The sequence below is a fragment of the Arachis hypogaea genome, chromosome 19, assembly GCF_003086295.3.
Source record: "Arachis hypogaea cultivar Tifrunner chromosome 19, arahy.Tifrunner.gnm2.J5K5, whole genome shotgun sequence".
Taxonomy (NCBI): domain Eukaryota; kingdom Viridiplantae; phylum Streptophyta; class Magnoliopsida; order Fabales; family Fabaceae; genus Arachis; species Arachis hypogaea.
Genome location: NC_092054.1, coordinates 108,799,176 through 108,814,990, shown reverse-complemented (window position 1 = coordinate 108,814,990; position 15,815 = coordinate 108,799,176). Strand labels below are relative to the sequence as shown.

Genomic DNA, 15,815 nt, shown 5'->3' with positions numbered 1-15,815 from the left:
TGCCTCAACTGCAAGATAACCCAGACTCCTTTAATAGGAAAATGATGAGATCAAACCTGAGCTTGGACAAAATCCTAGAGGACATATGTCTCCCTGGAGCCAAATGGACAACCAACACAAAGGGTGCCCCAAACCAACTCAAAAAAGGAGATCTCAAACCAGTCGCTAGAGGCTGGCAGGACTTTATTGGGCGCTCTATACTGCCCACTAGCAACCGCTCTGAGGTCACCATCAGAAGAGCAGTGATGATTCATTGCATTATGCTGGAAAAAGAAGTAGAAGTTCATCAGCTGATTGCTTGTGAGCTTTACAAAATTGCAAACAAGAACTCCAAAGATGCCATATTGGCTTATCCAAGCTTGGTCTCTCTGTTATGTAAAGATGCTGGGGTAAAAATGGGAGTAGATGAGTATATCTCAGTTGAGCAACCAATCACCAAAAAGTCTATGGAAGGACAAGTGCAGAATGACCCCATCAAGAGGAAAGCACAGGAGTTCCTCCCAGAAATCCCTCAAATTGAATACTGGGAGCGCCTAGAAGCATCTATCACCAAGTTGCAAGAAGTTGTGGATCAACTGAAAGAAGAATAGCAAAATCAAAACAGCATGCTCTACAAACTGCTTAGAGAACAAGAAGAGCAAGGGCGTGAACTGAAGGAATTGAAGCGCCAGAAGCTATCTCTTGAAGGGCCAAGCACTCCACAGACTAAAGAGGCATCCACATCCCAAATTCAAGGTTGTTGAGTTCTAATCTTAGCCTTAATACTGTGATAATTATTCTTATTAGAAATTTACCTTAGAAGTCATATATGAGTGGTAGTAATTAGTATCTCTATTTTGATTTTATCTCCAATTAAGCTATAGTTTATTTTTCTCATCATCATCAAACATGAATAAAATAGCAGATTTTTAGAATAAGGAGACAAATTTTTTTCGATTTTTTAATAAGGAAAATTCTAATTATCTAAATGTGGTGGCAATATTTTTTGTCTTCTGAATGAATGCTTGAATAGTGTATATTTTTTATATTGAATTTTATGAATCTTAAAATTGTTGGCTCCTGAAAGAATGATGAGCAAGAGAAATGTTATTGATGATCTGAAAAATCATGAAATTGATTCTTGAAGCAAGAAAAAGCAGCAAAAAAAAAAAAGAAGAGAGAAGGAGCAGTAGAAAAAGCCAATAGCCCTTAAAAACAAAAGGCAAGGGTAAAAAGGATCTAAGGCTTTGAGCATCAGTGGATAGGAGGGCCTAAAGGAATAAAATCCTGGCCTAAGCGGCTAAACCAAGCTGTCCCTAACCATGTGCTTGTGGCGTGAAGGTGTCAAGTGAAAACTTGAGACTGAGCGGTTAAAGTTAAGATCCAAAGCAAAAATAGAGTGTGCTTAAAAACCCTGGACACCTCTAATTGGGGACTTTAGCAAAGCTGAGTCACAATCTGAAAAGGTTCACCCAACTATGTGTCTGTGGCATTTATGTATCCGGTGGTAATACTGGAAAACAAGTTGCTTAGGGCCACAACGAAGACTCATAATGTAGTTGTGTTCAAGAATCAACATACTAAACTAGGAGAATCAATAATACTATCTGAATTCTGAGTTCCTATGGATGCCAATTATTCTGAATTTCAAAGGATAAAGTGAGATGCCAAAACTGTTCGGAAGCAAAGAGCTACTAGTCCCGCTCATCTAATTAGAATCTGAGCTTCACTTAAAACTCTGAGATATTATTACTTCTTAATTTCTTTTTATCCTATTTTATTTTTTTGGTTGCTTGGGGACAAGCAACATTTTAAGTTTGGTGTTGTCATGAGCGGATATTTTATACGCTTTTTGGGGTTAATTTCATGTAGTTTTTAGTATGTTTTAGTTAGTTTTTAGTATATTTTTATTAGTTTCTAGGCAAAATTCATATTTCTGGACTTTACTATGAGTTTGTGTGTTTTTCTATAACTTCAGGTATTTTCTGGCTGAAATTGAGGGAGCTGAGCGAAAATCTTATTCAGGCTGAAAAAGGACTGCTAATTCTGTTGGATTCTGATCTCCCTGCACTCAGAATGGATTTTTTGGAGCTACAGAAGTCCAATTGGCACGCTCTCAATTGTTTTGGAAAGTAGACATCCAGAGCTTTTCAGCAATATATAATAGTCCATACTCTGTCCAAGGATAGATGACGTAAACTGGCGTTCAATGCCAGTTCCACGTTGCATTCTGGCGTTAAACACCAGAAACAGGTTACAAGTTGGAGTTAAACGCCAGAAACAGGTTACAACCTAACGTTCAACTCTGGAAACAGCCTAGGCACATGTAAAGCTCAAGTCTCAGCCCCAGCACACACCAAGTGGGCCCCAGAAGTGGATTTCTGCACCATCTATCTTAGTTTACTCATTTTCTGTAAACCTAGGTTACTAGTTTAGTATTTAAACAACTTTTAGAAATTTATTTTGTATCTCATGACATTTTAGATCTGAATTTTGTACTCTTTGACAGCATGAGTCTCTAAACTCCATTGTTGGGGGTGAGGAGCTCTGCTGTGTCTCGATGAATTAATGCAATTATTTCTGTTTTCTATTCAAACACGCTTGTTTCTATCTAAGATGTTCATTCGTACTTCAATATGATGGATGTGATGATCTGTGACACTCATCACCATTCTCAACCTATGAACGTGTGCCTGACAACCACCTCCGTTCTACCTTCGATTGAATGAGTATCTCTTGGATTCCTTAATCAGAATCTTCGTGGTATAAGCTAGAATCCATTGGCAGCATTCTTGAGAATTCAGAAAGTCTAAACCTTGTCTGTGGTATTCCGAGTAGGATTCAGGAATTGAATGACTGTGACGAAATTCAAACTCACAAGGGTTGGGCGTAGTGACAGACGCAAAAGGATCAATGGATCCTATTCTAGCATGAGTGAGAGCCGACAGATGATTAGCCGTGCGGTGACAGCGCACCTGGACCAATTTCACTAAGAGGACGGATGGTAGCCATTGACAACGGTGATCCATCAACACACAACTTGCCATAGGAGGAACCTTGCGTGCGTGAAGAAGAAGACAGGGGGAAAGCAGAGATTCAGAAGACAAAGCATCTCCAAAACTCCAACATATTCTCCATTACTGCATAACAAGTATTTAATCCATGCTCTCTTGTTCATTTGCAAGTCAACTGATAATCATAATTGATATCCTGACTAAGAGTTACAAGATAACCATAGCTTGCTTCAAGCCGACAATCTCCGTGGGATCGACCCTTACTCACGTAAGGTATTACTTGGACGACCCAGTGCACTTGCTGGTTAGTTGTGCGGAGTTGTGAAAAGTGTGAATCACAATTTCGTGCACCAATACTCATTCTAGCTTGTCTTTATATAGAACAGAAATGGTTGTCAAGCACGCGTTCATAGATGAGAATGGTGATGAGCATCACATAATCATCACATTCATCATGTTCTTGGGTGCGAATGAATATCTTAGAATAAGAATAAGATTGAATTGAATAGAAAAACATTAGTACTTTGCATTAATTTATGAGGAACAGCAGAGCTCCACACCTTAATCTATGGTGTGTAGAAACTCTACCGTTGAAAATATATAAGTGATAATGGTGTTCAATGGCTTCAGCTCCAGAGAGGGAACCAGAATGATCAAGATTCTCAATACAATAATAAAAGGTCCTATTTATATTGAACTAGTAACCTAGGGTTTACAGAAATAAGTAAATGATGCAGAAATCCACTTCCGGGCCCACTTGGTGTGTGCTTGGGCTGAGCATTGAAGCTTCCACGTGTAGAGGTCTTCCTTGGAGTTAAATGCCAGTTTGTAACCTGTTTCTGGCGTTTAACTCTGCTTTGCAACTTGTTTCTGGCGTTTAACGCCAGAATAGGGCAGAGAGCTGGCGTTGAACTCCAGTTTGCATCATCTAAACTCGGGCAAAGTATGGACTATTATATATTGCTGGAAATCCCTGGATGTCTACTTTCCAACGAAATTGAGAGCGCGCCATTTGGACTCTTGTAGCTCCAGAAAATTCACTTTGAGTGTAGGGAGGTCAGAATCCAACAGCATCTGCAGTCCTTCTTCAGCCTCTGAATCTGATTTTTGCTCAAGTCCCTCAATTTCAGCCAGAAATTACCTGAAATCACAGAAAAATACACAAACTCATAGTAAAGTCTAGAAATGTGATTTTTATTTAAAAACTAATAAAAATATACTAAAAACTAACTAAATCATACTAAAAACTATGTAAAAACAATGCGAAAAAACGTATAAATTATCTGCTCATCACAGATCCTGAACCTGAAAGGACCTTGAAGAGGAAGCTAAGAGAAGCTAAAGCACAACTCTCTGGAGAGGACCTAACAGAAATTTTCGAAAAAGAAAAAGACATGGAAGCCGAAAATAACAATAATGCCAACAATGCAAGGAAGATGCTTGGTGACTTTATTGCACCCTCTTCTGACTTCTGCGGATGGAGCATCTCGATTCCTGCAATTGGAGCAAACAACTTTGAGCTTTAGCCTCAATTAGTTTTTCTAATGTAGCAGAATTACAAGTATCATGGACTTCTATTGGAAGATTCTCATCAGTTTTTAGCTGAATTCTTGCAAATTTGTGACGCTGTTAAGACCCATGGGGTTGACCCTGAGGTCTACAGACTTATGCTCTTCCCTTTTACTGTAAGAGACAGAGCTAGGACATGGTTGGACTCACAACCTAAAGAAAGCCTGAACTCTTGGGAAAATCTGGTCAATGCCTTCTTGGCAAAGTTCTTTCCATCTCAAAAATTGAGTAAGCTTAGAGTGGAAGAATAGACCTTTAGACAGAAGGAAGGCGAATCCCTCTATGACGCTTGGGAAGGATACAAGAAATTGATCAGAAGATGTCCTTCTGGCATGCTTTCAGAATGGAGCATCATATGCATATTCTATGATGGTCTGTCTGAATTGTCCAAGATGTCATTGGACAACTCTGCTGGTGGATCTCTTCTTCTGATGAAGACGCCTGAAGAAGCCCAGGAACTCATTAAAATGGTTGCAAATAACCAATTCATGTACACTTCTGAAAGAAATCCTGTGAATAATGGGAAAACTCAGAAGAAAGGAGTTCTTGAGATTGATGCTCTGAATGCCATATTGACTCAGAATAAAATATTGACTCAGCAAGTCAATATGATTTCTCAGAGTCTGACTGGAATGCAAGCTGCATCCAGCAGTAATAAAGAAGCATCTTCTGAAGAAGAAGCTTATGATCCTGAGAACCCTACAATGGAAGAGGTGAATTACATGGGAGAACCCTATGGAAAAACCTATAATCCTTCATGGAGAAATCATCCAAATCTCTCATGGAAGGACCAACAGAAGCCTCAACAAGGCTTCAACAACAATAATGGTGGAAGAAATAGGTTTAGCAATAGAAAACCTTTTCCATCATCTTCTCAGCAACAAACAGAGAACTTTGAGTAGAGTCGTTCTGGCTTAGCAACTATAGTCTCTGATCTATCTAAGACCACACTAAGTTTCATGAATGAAACAAGATCCTCCATTAGAAATTTGGAGGCACAAGTGGGTCAGCTGAGTAAGAGAATCACTGAAACTCCTCCTAACACTCTCCCAAGCAATACAGAAGAAAATCCCAAGAGAGAGTGCAAGGCCATAACCATAACTAACATGGCCGAACCTGGAGAAAGAGAGGAGGACGTGATTCCCATTGAGAAAAACCTCATGGGATGTCCTCTGAACGAAAAGAAGTTCCCCTTTGAGGAACCAAGGGAATTTGAGGCTTATACAAAGAGAGACCATAGAGATTCCATTGAACCTACTTCTACCATTCATGAGCTCTGATGAGTATTCTTCCTTTGAAGAGGATGAAGATATTACTGAAGAGCAAGTTGCTAAGTACCTTGGAGTAATCATGAAGCTGAATGCCAAGTTATTTGGTAATGAGACTCTGGAGGATGAACCCCCTTGCTCACCAATGAACTGAATGACTTGATCAGGCAGACATTACCTCAGAGGAAACTGGATCCTAAAAAATTCTTAATACCTTGTACCATAGGCACCATGACTTTTGAGAAGGCCCTGTGTGACCTAGGGTCAAGTATAAACCTCATGCCTCTCTCTGCAATGGAGAAACTAGGGATCCTTGAGGTGCAAGCTGCAAGAATCTCACTAGAGATGGCAGACAATTCAAGGAAATAGGCTTATGGACTTGTAGAGGATGTCTTGGTAAAGGTTGAAGGCCTTTACATCCTTGCTGACTTCATAATCCTGGACACTGGGAAAAGTAAGGATGAATCCATCATCCTTGGCAGACCCTTCCTGGCCACAGCAAAAGTTGTGATTCATGTTGACAAAGGAGAGTTGGTCCTTCAAGTGAATGAGGACTACCTTGTGTTTAAAGCTAAAGAATCTCCTTCTGTACACATGGAGAAGAAGCATGACAAGCTTCTCTCAATGCAGAGTCAAACAGAGCCCCCACATTCAAACTCTAAGTTTGGTGTTGGGAGGCCATCATCATGCTCTGAGTATTTGTGAGGCTCCATGAGAGCCCACTGTCAAGCTATTGACATTAAAGAAGTGCTTGTTGGGAGGCAACCCAATATTACTTAATTATATTTATTTATTTTCCATTGCTATTTTATGTTTTCTTTAGGTTGATGATCAAGTGAAGTCACAAAAACAACTGAAAAATCAAAAACAGAATAAAAAACAGCATTAAAAATAGCACACCCTGGAGGATGAGCTTACTGGCATTTAAACGCCAGTAAGGGTAGCAGAATGGGTGTTAAACGCCCAGTCTGGCACCATTCTGGGCGTTTAACGCCAGAAAAGGGCACCAGACTGGCGTTTAACGCCAGAAAGGGAAGAAAAGTTGGCGTTTAACACCAGAAAGGGAAGAAAAGCTGGCGTTAAACGCCAGAAATGGGCAGCAACCTGGAGTTTAACGCCAGGATTGGCACTTAAAGGGGCGTTTACACGCCAACATGGTGTAAGGACTCAGATTCCTTGACACCTCAGGATCTGTGGACCCCACAGGATCCCCACCTAGCCTACCTCTTCTTCTCTCCTCTTCACACCTTTCCATAATCTCTTCACCAACTCACATCCATCCATCATAAAACCCCACCTACCTCACCATTCAAATTCAAACCACTTCCCTCCCAAACCCACCCACACATGGCCGAAAACCCCCTCTCTCTTACCCTATAAATACCCCTCCTCACCACCTTCATTTTCACACAACATACATACTTCTCTCCAACTTGGCCGAACCTACATCAACCCTCCATCTCCTCAATTTCTTCTTCTTCTACTCTTTTCTTTCTTCTTTTTCTCGAGGACAAGCAACCATTCTAAGTTTGATGTGGAAAAAGCTAAAGCTTTTTGTTTTCCATAACCACTAATGGCACCTAAAGCCGGAGAAACCTCTAGAAAGAGGAAAGGGAAGGCAATTGCTTCCACCTCCGAGTCATGGGAGATGGAGAGATTCATCTCAAAGGTGCATCAAGACCACTTCTATGAAGTTGTGGCAAAGAAAAAGGAGATCTCCGAGGTCCCCTTTAAGATCAAAGAGTGAATATCCAGAGATCCGACATGAGATTTGAAGAAGAGGTTGGAAAATTCTCACCAACCCCATTCAACACGCCGGGATCTTAATGGTTCAAGAGTTCTATGCCAATGCATGGATCACCAAAAACCATGATCAAAGTGTGAACCCGGACCCAAAGAATTGGCTTACAATGGTCCGGGGGAAATACTTAGATTTCAGTCTGAAAAATGTAAGGTTGGCATTCAACTTGCCAATGATGCAAGGAGATGCACGCCCCTACACTAGAAGGGTCAACTTTGATCAAAGGTTGGACCAAGTCCTTATGGACATTTGTGTGGAAGGCGCTCAATGGAAGAGAGAATCAAGAGGGAAGCTGGTTCAACTAAGAAGGCTTGACCTCAAGCCCGTGGCTAGGGGATGGTTGGAGTTCATCCAACGCTCAATCATTCCTACTAGCAACTGGTCTGAAGTTACTATAGACTGGGTTATCATGATCCATAGCATCATGAATGGAGAGGAAGTAGAAGTTCATGAGGTTATATCCCTAGAACTCTACAAGGCGGCGGACAAGTCCTCTACTTTGGCAAGGTTAGCCTTCCCTCATCTCATTTGTCACCTCTGTAATTCAGCTAGAATTGATATAGAGGAAGACATCCTTATTAATGAGGACAAGCCCATCACTAAGAAAAGGATGGAGCAAACAAGAGAGCCCACTCATGGACCTCAACAAGAGCATGAGGAAATTCCTCATCATGAAATCCCTGAGATGCCTCAAGGGATGCACTTTCCTCCACAAAAATATTCGGAGCAAATTAACACCTCCCTAGGAGAATTAAGTTCCAACATGGGACAACTAAGGGTGGAGCACCAAGAGCATTCCATCCTCCTCCATGAAATTAGAGAAGACCAAAGAGCCATGAGGGAGGAGCAACAAAGGCAAGAAAGAGACATTGAGGAGCTCAAGAACTCCATAAGATCTTCAAGAGGAAGAACAAGCCGCCATCACTAAGGTGGACCCGTTCTTTAATTTCCTTGTTCCTATTTTTCTGTTTTTCGAAAATTATGCTTTATGTTTTATTTATGTTTGTGTTTTATTACATGATCATTAGTGTCTAAGTGTGTATGCCTTAAAGCTATGAATGTCCTATGAATCCTTCACCTTTCTTAAATGAAAAATGTTTTAATTACAAAAGAACAAGAAGTACATGGTTTCGAATTCTATCTTGAAATTAGTTTAATTATCTTGATGTGGTGACAATACCTTTTATTTTCTGAATGAATGCTTGAACAGTGCATATTTTTGATATTGTTGTTTATGAATGTTAAAATTATTGGCTCTTGAAAGAATGATGAAAAAGGAGAAATGTTATTGAGAATCTGAAAAATCATAAAATTGATTCTTGAAGCAAGAAAAAGTAGTGAAGAACAAAAGCTTGCGAAAAAAATGGCAAAAAAAAAATAAAAGAAAAAGAAGAAAAAGAAAAAGCAAGCAGAAAAAGCCAATAGCCCTTTAAACCAAAAGGCAAGGGTAAAATAAAAAGGATCCAAGGCTTTAAGCATTAATGGATAGGAGGGCCCACAGGAATAAAATCCTGGCCTAAAAGGCTAAACCAAGTTGTCCCTAACCATGTGCTTGTGGCGTGAAGATGTCAAGTGAAAAGCTTGAGACTGAGCAGTTAAAGTCGTGATCCAAAGCAAAAAGAGTGTGCTTAAGAACCCTAGACATCTCTAATTAGGGACTCTAGCAAAGCTGAGTCACAATCTAAAAAGGTTCACCCAGTTATGTGTCTGTGCCATTTATGTATCCGGTGGTAATACTAGAAAACAAAATGCTTAGGGCCACGGCCAAGACTCATAAAGTAGTTGTGTTCAAGAATCAACATAACGAACTAGGAGAATCAATAACACTATCTAAATTCTGAGTTCCTATAGATGGCAATCATTCTGAACTTCAAAGGATAAAGTGAGATGCCAAAACTATTCAGAAGCAAAAAGGCTACAAGCCCCGCTCATCTAATTGAAGCTAATTTTCATTGATAAGTTTAGAATTCATCGTATATTTTCTTCTTTTTATCTTATTTTCTTTTCAGTTGCTTGGGGAGAAGAAATAATTTAAGTTTGGTGTTGTGATGAGCGGATAATTTATACCCTTTTTGGCATTATTTTTACATAGTTTTTAGAATGTTTTAGTTAATTTTTACTATGTTTTTATTATTAATTATGCAAAATTCACATTTCTAGACTTTACTATGAGTTTGTGTGTTTTTCTATGATTTTAGGTATTTTCTGGCTGAAATTGAGAGACCTGAGCAAAAATCTGATTCAGAGGCTGAAAAAGGACTGCAGATGCTGTTGGATTCTGACCTCCCTGCACTCGAAGTGGATTTTCTGGAGCTACAGAAGTCCAATCGGCACGCTCTCAATTTGCATTGGAAAGTAGACATCCTTTTCCAGCAATATATAATAGTCCATACTTTGCCCGAGATTTGATGGCCCAAACTGGCGTTCAAAGTTAGCCCTAGGAATTCTGGCGTAAAACGCCCAAACTGGCACCAGAATTGGAGTTAAACACCCAAACTGGCACCAAAGCTGGCATTTAACTCCAGGAACAGCCCAAGCACGAAAAAGCTTCAATGCTTAGCCCAAGTACACACCAAGTGGGCTCCGAAATTGGATTTCTGCATTATTTACTTATTTCTGTAAACCCTAGGCTACTAGTTCATTATAAATAGGACCTTTTACTACTGTATTTTCATCTTTGAAATATCCTTGGATCATCTTTTGATCTTTTAATCATCTTTTAGAGAGCTTCATTTCATATTTAGGGAGGCTGGCCTCTCGGCCATGCCTAGACCTTGTTCTTATGTATTTTCAACGGTGGAGTTTCTACACCACATAGATTAAGGTGTGGAGCTCTGCTGTTCTTCATGAATTAATGCAAGTACTATTGTTCTTCTATTCAATTCATGCCTACTTTTTATTCGAAGATATTCACTCACACTTCAACCTGATGAATGTGATGATCTTTGACACTCATCACCATTCTCACTTATGAACGCGTGCCTGACAAACACTTCCGTTCTATTTGTAATAGCTTGAGTGTGTATCTCTTAGCCTCCTGGTTCATGACGCATGGTTGCCTCTCCTGACAACAGAGCCTTCCATTCCATGAGATCAGAGTCTTCGTGGTATAGGCTAGAACTATTGGTAGCATTCCGAAGATCTAGAAAGTCTAAACCTTATCTGTGGTATTCCGAGTAGGATCTGGGAAGCGATGACTGTGACGAGCTTCAAACCTAGGAATGTTGGGCAAAGTGACAGTGTGCAAAAGGACAATGGTCCTATTTCGACGCTAGCGGAAACCGACAGATGATTAGCCCTGTGGTGACAGCGCAGATGGATTTGTTTTCATCCGAGAGGATCTTACAGCTTGCCATGGAAGGAGGTAACGCATGGTTGGAAGAAGGCAGTAGGAAAGTAGAGGTTCAGAAGCAACAAAGCTTCTCCATACGCTTATCTGAAATCCTACCAATGAATTACATAAGTATTTCTATCTTATTTTCTGTTTTAATTATATTTTAATTATCAAAACCTCATAACCATTTGAATTCGCCTGACTGAGATTTACAAGGATGACCATAGCTTGCTTCAAGTCGACAATCTCCGTGGGATCGACCCTTATTCACGTAAGGTATTACTTGGACAACCCAGTACACTTGCTGGTTAGTTGTGCGGAATTGCAAAAGTGTGATTGTACTTTCGTGCACCAATTCTCCTTGCTTATTAGGGTAGGGGTTGTATTGTTTCTCCATCCCCTATGCATATTCCTCTTGGGACCTTCCTCCTTAGTAGGTGATGTCTGCCCAACACTAAACTTAAGTTTGATGTCTGGGAAAACTGAATGAGTTTTCACTAGGGGAGGAGGCTCTAGTATTGTCCTCTGCATGGAAGTATCTCCTTTGTCAGGGGGTAGTGGAGGTTGAAAGACCTTGATAACCATGTAATCCTTCTGTAACCTCATCACTAATTCGCCTCTCTCAGCATTAGAGAGGTTACTTCCAGTAGATAGAGACCATTGTTCCACAACCTCAACAAAAGAAATATTGATTTACATCTTTTCAGAGTCTTCCAAGGGTTCTGAGCATTGCTCATCCTTGGTCTCCTTTTGGGGCATCTGAGGGTGTGGTACTTCATGCTTTCTTCCCATAAGAGGGGCGTGCAACAATGTGCTCCTAGCCTCTTCTTGAGTCTTTCCTTCATTTAGTTCCTCATCAGTGTATACTATCTAAGGCTCAGCCTCCTTGGTACTAATGAGGGCTAGACACTCTTCTCTTGGACTCACTTCTGTGTCTTTGAGAAGAGTGTTAGGGTGTCTCTGCAGTTTCTGAGGAAGGTTCCTCTTAATGATTGCATTGCACTCTTTAGTAAGAGTTACTGTCTCTACTTCACTCCAATCCCTCTTGTTGTTCAGTATTTCCTTCATGAACTTAGCATATGAAGGCATTTGTTCAAGAGCCTCTGCAAAAGGGATCTTGATCTCTAATGTTCTGAGATAATCCGCAAAGCGGGCAAACTGTTTATTTTTCCTCTTGACAGAGTTTCTGAGGAAATGGCATCTTAGCCTTATACTCATCAATCTTGGTCGATAAAAGCTTAGTGTTGTGTGTGTTGGAAGGGCAGTTACTAGCTTGCTTAGGAGGGTTGTTATCAGTATGTGACTGGCCTCCCTTGCTTAGGCGTTTAACGCCCATATTGCTGCCCCCTTTCTGGCGTTCAATGCTAGGAATACTTCTTCCTTTTGGGCATTCAACGCCCTTGTTGGTGTCCCCAATTGGGCATTCAATGCCAGAGATGGATACCCCTTTTTGGCATTGAACGCTAATGACATTCCTCTTTGGGCATTCAATGCCCTCAGATATTCTTGGACATCAGTCTGGTGTTCCTCTGTTAGCTTTTCTTTCTTGTTATACTGAGGTTGGGTGTTTAAGGATTTTCCACTTCTCAGTTGAATATCCTAGCATTGCTCTGTTATCTACTTAGATAACTGCTGCCTTGTTTGACTCAGTTGGGATTCTACATTCCTGTTAGAAGCCTGAGTTTCTCACAAAGCCTCTTGCAGTTTCAGTAGTTGCTGGGCAAGGGTGTACAGCTGCTGAGTCAACGGGCCATCTTGCTTTGGAGGGTTAGGTTCACTAGATATTGCCCTAACCTCTCCTTTCATAAAAGTCTCAGCAGCTAAGTACAGATGCTGATTAGTAGCAACTGTCTCAATAAACTCATGAGCCTCTTTAATGGTCTTTCTCATGTGTATGGAACCACCAACAGAGTAGTCCAGAGACATTTTAGCCATGTTTGAAAGTCCATAGTAGAAGATTTCTAATTGTACCCATCCTGAAAACATTTCAGTGGGACATTTTCTTAGCATCCTTCTATACCTCTCCCAGGCATCATAAAGAGATTCACTGTCCCCTTGTTTGAAGTCTTGGATATCCAGTCTCAGCTGGGTCATCTTTCTTGGAAAAAAGTATTGATTTAAAAACTTGTCTACTAACTGTTTCCAAGTTTTCAAGCTAGCTTTGGGCTGATTATCCAACCACCTCTTTGCTTGGTCCTTTACAGCAAAAGGAAAGAGTAATAATTTGTAGACATCTTGGTCTACTCCCTCATTGTGTACTGTGTCAGAAATCTATAAGAAATCTACCAGGAACTCAGTAGGTTCTTCCTATGAAAGTCTAGAATACTGGCAGTTTTGCTGCACTTAGGTAATGAGTTGAGGGTTTAGTTCAAAGCTACATGCTCTGATGTGAGGTATGCTAATACTTCTTCCATAGAAGTCAGTAGTGGGGTTTGTATAGGACCCCAGAGTTCTTCTGAACTCTTCATTCCCATTTGGGCTCATGATGAAGAAAGGTAGAAGAAGAAGAATTAAGAAATAAGATGTAAATTGTAATTAAAATATTTTTATTTTTATTTTATTTATTTATTAAATTCAAAAAATAAAAGTTAATTAATTAAAAAGAATTGAAAATTAATCAATAAATTTTGAAAAAGAAGAGAGAGAAATAGAAGAAAAAAATTCAAAAATTAGAAGATAGTGGAATTAGTTAGGAAGTTTTGAAAAAGAAGAGAGAGAAAACAAGCAACTAATTAAGAAAGATTTGAAAACAAGATAAGATAGAAGATAAAAAAAGATTTGATTTTAAAAATATTTGAAAAAGTCAACAAGATAAGATAAGAATTAAAAAGATTTGAAAAAAATTTAATTTTAAAATTTAAAAGAAGATAGGATAGAAAAGATAAGATAAGTTACGTAAGAAAGATAAGATAAGGAAGTTAAGAAAAGATAAGTTTTAAATTAAAAAGATTTGAATTTTAAAATTTCAAATTTGAAAATTAAATTTTAAATTTTGAATTTTGAATTTTGAATTTTGAATTTTAAAATTTAAATTTTGAAATTTTTGAATATTGAATTTGAAACAAGATAAGATAAAAATTTGAAAAAGATATGATTTTTTGAAAAGGTTTGATTTTGAAATTTGAAATTTGATATTTGAAATTTGATATTTGAAATTTAAATTTTGAATTTTGAAATTGAATTTTAAAATTTGAGAAAAGATAAGATAAGACTTTTGAATTTTGAATTTTAAATTTTTGAATTTTAAAGAAAGACAAAAGGATAAGATAAGATTTTGAAAAAGATATGATTTTTGAAAAGATTTGATTTTGAAATTTGAAAACTAAGATAAGATAAGATAAAAATTTTGAAATTAAAATCTGAAATTTTAATTAAAATTTTCAAAAAATTAATTAAAAATAAGAAAAGATATTTTATTTTTTTGATTTTTGAATTTAATGAAGAGAGAGAAAAACAACAAAAAGACAACAAACTTAAAATTTTTAGATCTAAGGACACCTACTATGGGAAAATTAGAAGGAAAAACACAAAGGGACATCAAACTTAAAAATTTTAAGATCAAAATAAAAAGGAAAACAAGAACACTTTGAAGATCAAGAAGAACACCAAGAACAAAACTCAAAGACTTCAAGGAACACAAGAACATGCAAAAGACACCAAACTTAAAATTCTTGAAAACCAAGAACACTATTTTCGAAAAATTAAAGAAAACACACAAGAAGACACCAAACTTAAAAATTAACATAAGATTCAAACAAAAGAAACTATTTTTGAAAATTTTTTTTTTGAAAGAAAGACTCAAAGAATTCAAAAATTTCAACAAGAACAAAAACAAAAGACTCAAACAAAAGATAAAGATTAATAAAGAAAAGAAAATATTTTTGAAGAAATTTTGAAAAAGAAAACAAGAAATAGGTAAGACTCAAAGTAAGAAAAATCAAAAGAAAATACATAGCCAAAAACAGAAAAGGATTTTAAAAAAAAATTGAAAGAAAACAAAAAAAATTCAAACTTTAAGCAAGAACAAGAAAAAAAATCAAAAGACTCAGATAAAATAAAATTAAACCTGTAAAGAAAAAGAAATTTACCTAATCTAAGCAACAAGATAATCTGTTAGTTGTCCGAACTCAAACAATCCCCGGCAACGGCACCAAAAACTTGGTGCACAAATCCCCACGCTTTGTACAGCTGAACCAACAAGTGCACTGGGTCGTCCAAGTAATACCTGAGTGAGTCAGGGTCGATCCTACGAGGATTGTGGTTTGAAGCAAGCTATGGTTATCTTGCAGGTCTTAGTCAGGCGGATAGAAGAGTTAGTTTGATTTGGAAGATGGAATTATAATGTTTAATTATAAGAATAAGAAGATGGTTGAGGATTAGAGTTGCTTTGTCCTTTTGGATTAACTCTAGTCTTAGTGTCTTCTTCAATTGTGAATGATTTCTTCAATGGCAGGTGATAAATCACTATTTTGTGGTTTATCTTGTACTAATTTAAGTGGTTTTTATCAACTCTTTACTTACTTATTCATACTATTTGCATGATTTTACAATTCCTTCCTAATTATGCCATGATTGGAAACCTGCTTCCCAAGCCTTTAAATTGTATATTCTTAATCTCCTCTCGTACAATTCGATGCCGTGATCCATGTGTTCAGTGTTTTCAGGCTTTACAGGGCAGGAATGGCTTAGAGGATGGAAAGAAAGCTTGAAAAAATGGAAGGAGCACAAGAAATAAAGGAGACAACCAGCGAGAAGTGACGCGCACGCATGGCTCACGCGTGCGCGCGATTTGGAGAAATGCACAGCGACGTATGCGCGTACCTGACGCGTACGCGTCAAAGCGAATCTGC

The 15,815-nt window shown here is 38.3% G+C and overlaps 1 non-coding gene and 1 pseudogene across 1 annotated transcript; both read right to left on the bottom strand.

The window, feature by feature from the left end:
• Positions 1–15,815, bottom strand: part of LOC112779656 (4,5-DOPA dioxygenase extradiol-like) — a 181,168-nt pseudogene that overhangs the window by 62,014 nt on the left and 103,339 nt on the right.
• Positions 4,793–4,896, bottom strand: LOC112781741 (small nucleolar RNA R71). Its single transcript, XR_003192500.1, has one exon. It is a non-coding gene; the product is annotated as a small nucleolar RNA R71 (small nucleolar RNA).